Raw genomic sequence first — 5188 nt, forward strand, 5'->3', positions numbered from 1 at the left:
GGAAGGAGGAGTTAAAGGACTTTGCAGGACTTCTCCAAAGTTGCATATCTTGGCTGAGTGTTAGTATGTTGTCTACAAGATATATTTTTTTTAATTTTACTTTTTATTTTTTCTAGACCATACCACAGAGAAGATATTCTTGGCTAGGCATGGTGGCTCATGCCTGTAGTCACAGCGCTCTGGGAGCCTGAGGCAGGTGAATTGCTTCAGCTCAGGAGCTTGAGACCAGCCTGAGCAAGAGCAAGACTTCATCTCTACTAAAAATTAAAAAACTAGCCGGGTATCATGGTGGGCACCTATAGTCCCAGCTACCTGGGAGACTGAGGCAAGAGGATTGCTTGAACCCAAGAGTTTGAGGTTGCTGTGAGCTGTGACATCATAGCACTCTACCCAGGGTGACAGAGTAGGTAGGAGTCTGGCTTTCTCTCTCTCTCTCTCAAAAAAAAAAAGAAGATATTCTCGACTATTCATTTTCACATGTAAAATCATGAGTCTGCCCATCTCAGTTGAAATGAAAAAGGCACCTTTATCAGCTATGGAGGTGAGATAGAACAAAAGAGATGGCTCTTACTCTGGATGACAGAATTAAGATTTGACAAACTTTAGCAGGTTGAGAGGGTAGTTGGAGACCAACAGGAATAAATCAAATGATGGTGAGTGCCATAGACCCCAGGGCCCCATAAATACGGTGTGAGGAAGACCGAGCTTAGGAGATGTTCATATGAAACGTGGGGGAGTTTGGGGCCTAGCCAGACATGTGACAGGATGGGGGACCACTAAGAAAACGCAGCCAGTGGCCGTAAGGGCCCGTGGCAGGGAGGGAGTGGTCCCGTGGTGGGAAGTTTTTCTCTCCATGTTACACTTGACCGCACCTTCACTTCACACTGCCACTGAGCCCCGCACTGTCCCTCATGGTTTATGAGAGTCCCATTACCATCATGTGAGGCAGTAGGGAGGGTGTGGCCTTTCCACTCAGATGTCCTTCTGAATCTCAGTTCTGCCACCCTTCAGCTGATGTTGGCCAAGTCAGTCCAGCTTTCTGAGTCTCATCACCTTTGAGATGGAAACAGCAGTGTGGATTGCGAGGGCTAAAGGGGGCAATTTCTCCTCAGTGCAGGGCCAGCCTGCAGGCGCAGAGGGCCCTTCCCTCCAGTTTTCTAAGAACGGGTGTGATTCTGTCTCCTCTTTCTTTTCCATCTAGGTTTGATGAACACTTAAGACATAACCCAGAGTGACTGCAAGCGTTTTGTTACCCGTCCCAATTAGATATTACAGAAGCTGCCTAAATCTTTGTGCCCACGCCTTGGGGAAGCGAAAGCTGGAATTGTCTGGCCTTTGTGCTGAGGAACACAGCCATCATTCTCCTAAAGCCTTCAGGTCAGCTTTTCAGTCTGCTGAACAGAGTTTGCCTATCAATAATCGGCTGCTTATTGATTTCCTCACCCTGAGTCATGCAGCTAATGGCTCCATTTTTCCAAGCCAGAGCTAAATGAAGAGGCCACGAGATGCTGAAAGATGGCTATTTGGCGTATCATTTGGGAGCATGTTAATCCCAAGCACGAATGACCTATCCAGAGTTTGGGTGTCTCTGGCTTTTAAGAATGGAATTGAGTATTGATTTCTATAGCATTCTCTTACCGTTTAATTAAACAAACCACAGTCCCTGGGCATGCTGTGGCCATCCAGTCTCATACTCATTAACGAGCTAAATGGAAGATCTACGAGCTACCCCCACACGCACCTGTCACAGCTCTGTGAGCAGGGGAGCAGCAGCTTCTTGACAATTCCAGGTGGAATTTACAGCTGGCGTCCACTTCTTGTATAAGATGGACCCTATTCAAATCCTAAGTAAATAACCCTTGTTCCATATCATCAGGCAAGGGGAGTATTTGCAAATATTGAGTGTTCAATAAATATTTGTTATGTGAAGCTAAATACTTGAAGGGAGTGTTCTGTCTGGTATTTTAATTCTGTTGCCACTGGAAGAGGAGGTAGCTTGCCCTTTAAAACTGACACTGGCCTATCTCTCCCAGCACTGGTGCAATGTCTCAAAGTGGGTTTCTTTCTGGAGGTCTTAACTGCTCAGAATGAATGGGATTCTTAGCAGTGTGCACTGTGTTCTGTTATTTGGCACAGAGTTCCAGGCTGTCTTGTCTACCACGTACCTAATCCATTTAATCAAAGCTCTCGCCCCTTAGGCAGCTAGGACTGTCTGTGACACTGGAGTGTTCTTCACGGACGTGGCTGCCCAGCTTGGCCTCACAAGGCAGGACCTGCCTAGCATGAGGGCTGGGTGGGGAGGGGACTGTATCCTGTCTCCCCGAGTGAGCTGAGTGTGCCCCATGGGGGCCTCACTGTCCAAGCCAGGGGCTCATGATAGTGGTATTTCCAAAGGATTATTTTAGTCTCCCAGGGAGGTTTGGGGCAGATTCCGTTTTCTTCGTCTTGTTACATTTCTGACTTCGTATTTGCTCCCCATTATCATTAAGGGTCCCTGTCTGGCGGTCAGCTCAGAGTCCAGCTCGGCTCTGGTAACAACTGAGATCTAAGGGGAGCGGGCAGAGGTGAGGGGGAGGAGGGTGAGAAACGTGTGTGCATTTGTGCAGCTCAAGGATGGCAAGGACAGAGCAATGGGTGGCCAACCTGGGTAGGTGGCAGCACTGCACACGGTTCTCTGCACTCCTTCCCAAGGTGCCCCCGGGGGTGGCATCTATTCCCCTCCTTGCTGATTTCCGGCTTTTCCATGGGGTTTGCTTTGGTCTCTGCAATGTGAGCAGACATAACTCAGGCCACATGGCACCAGAGGCTCTACAAGTGCTGTCCTGGCTGGCTTGACTGCCCATGTGCTCATTTCTTGCCTTGAGACAAGCATGTCCCAGGAAGCATTGGACCTTCAGGAATCATAAACCCACCCAGCAGACCAGAGCCTGGCTCACACCCAGCACAGAGCTGAGCCTGATGGATGAATGGGAACTAAAGACGTATGAGCCCAGGAATCTGATGGGACTGTTTATTACACAGCATCAATGCAGCAATCCCTGACTGACACAGCGGCTGTGTCCAGCACAGGGGAACAAGATGCAAGAGGTGGAGAAGGGAATGACAGCAGGGATCCGAGTCCATGACCCAACTCTGAGCCACATGCTTTGTCTGAGATGGTAGCTTCTTGCTAAAAGCTGTCAGAACCCCCACCAACTGATTTCCCTAACAGATAAATACATCTCTGTGACATTGTCACAGGTGCTCAGGGAGCCCTCGGCCAGGACATGAATGGCAGCACTGCTTGTAAAGGGGCACAGTGGATACCACGGTGGATACCACGGGAACATCCATCATTGGGAGAAAGGAGAGAATCTACGGTGGTGTATTAACATTCAATGGGATATGAAATGGGAGGGAAATGGAGTGGCTTAGAACCACATACACTCACTTGGATGCATTTCACAAGCAACGTGGAGCCGGAAAAGCCAGTTGTGGAATGACGCACTCGGAGTGATAATATTTACAGAAAGGCTCAGAACCTAAAGAGCACACAGACTGTTCATGGGTGCATCGCTACACATCAGAAGTGTAGAAACACACGGGAAGGAGTGTGTATGTGAAGGAGATCACCCAACGGACAAGGGAGAACCAGGGGCTGGGGGAGCAAAGGCTTGAAGGAGCTCAAGAAATCTCACACCAAAATATGACATCTTGGTGTAAAGAGTATTTTGAATTTCAAAAGACTGTGGAGGGGCCTTCCCTCTGTCTGCATGAAGCCAGAGAGACCCGTCAAACATCCAGTCTCCCTATTATTATTTTTTATTTGAGATAGAATCTCACTCTGTCACCATGGGTAGAGTGCTGTGGCATCAGCCCAGCTCACAGCAACCTCAAACTTCTGAGCTCAAGGGATCCTCCCAGAGTGCTGGATTACAGGCGTGAGCCATCGCACCCAGCCTTCCCTCCCTATCATCTCAGTATGTTGCAGGAAAGAAGATGAAGAATACAACCAACCCCGGACCCCATCATTTTAAAAATAATGCATGTACCTGCCTCTCAGGTTATTTAATTTCCAAAGAGGACCAAGTCCAAGTCTGCTTCCCCCATCCTTCTCCCAAGCATCCCAGTAACCATTTATTACCCCTGAACAGAATTCCCTCTATGCCTCATCTCCCCCCTCTAGAATGAGGGAATGTAAATTTCTGGCCCCTATTGGGATACTGGGCAGTCACTCCATGATTCTCCTTTTGGGCAAGGTAAATAAATTTCTTTCCTTCATTTTTTATTTTTATTTTTGGAGACAGAGTCTCACTTTGTTGCCTCCGGTAGAGTGCTCTGGCGTCATAGCTCACAGCAACCTCAAACTCTTGCCTCAGGCTCAAAAGCTGGGACTACAGGCACCTCCCACAATACAAGGTCTCGCTCTTGCTCAGGCTGGTCTTGAACCCGTGAGCTCAGACAATCCACCCACCTCAGCCTCCCAGAATGCCAGGATTATAGGCACGAGCCACTGAGCCCGGCCCTCCTCTCCCTTATTAATCTGGTTTACTGTGAGTTGATCTTTCAAGAACCATCTGGGGCAAAAGGGAAGTTTCCTTTCACCCTCCATAGGCTTTTGAGGCAGATTCACAAGAGGCCTCAGAGAATCGGTGATGCTTTATCCTTAACAAAAAAGAGAGAGATTTGAGAAAATGTGACAATTGGCAAAGATTTGATAAAACTGTGTGCTGGGTACACAGGCATTGATCGTACTGATCTCTTTGTATGTTTGAAATGTTTCAGATAAAACCATTTTTAAGAAAGACATGTCCAGGGTGTGTGATGTTTGTGGGGTGATCAAGAAGGTGGTTAAGGACCTGAGGGCATGTGAGGGGAAGCCTGGGGGAAGGCTGGGAGTCTATGGCAAGTTGGATCCCCCCAGAAGCTGCCTCTGAGTGGGAAGACTCTGAGATCTGGACATCATAGCATCAGTAACTGTTAACCTTTGATGCCCACAGATGTTATGGCTAGAATTTTAATAGCATTTTAAAAATGTTTAATTTGGAAATATTTCCAGTCTGTGAAAGAGCTGCAAGAACAGGACGATAAACTCCATATACACACGCCCTTCCCTGAGTCCCTGAGCTGGGGCACACACATTAACAAAGGATGTCTCAGGTTCAGGACAATAAACTCCATATATACACGCCCTTCCCTGAGTCCCTGA

This window comes from Otolemur garnettii, unplaced genomic scaffold, assembly GCF_000181295.1.
Source record: "Otolemur garnettii isolate 467f Iridium unplaced genomic scaffold, OtoGar3 scaffold00047, whole genome shotgun sequence".
Classification (NCBI taxonomy): Eukaryota; Metazoa; Chordata; class Mammalia; order Primates; family Galagidae; genus Otolemur; species Otolemur garnettii.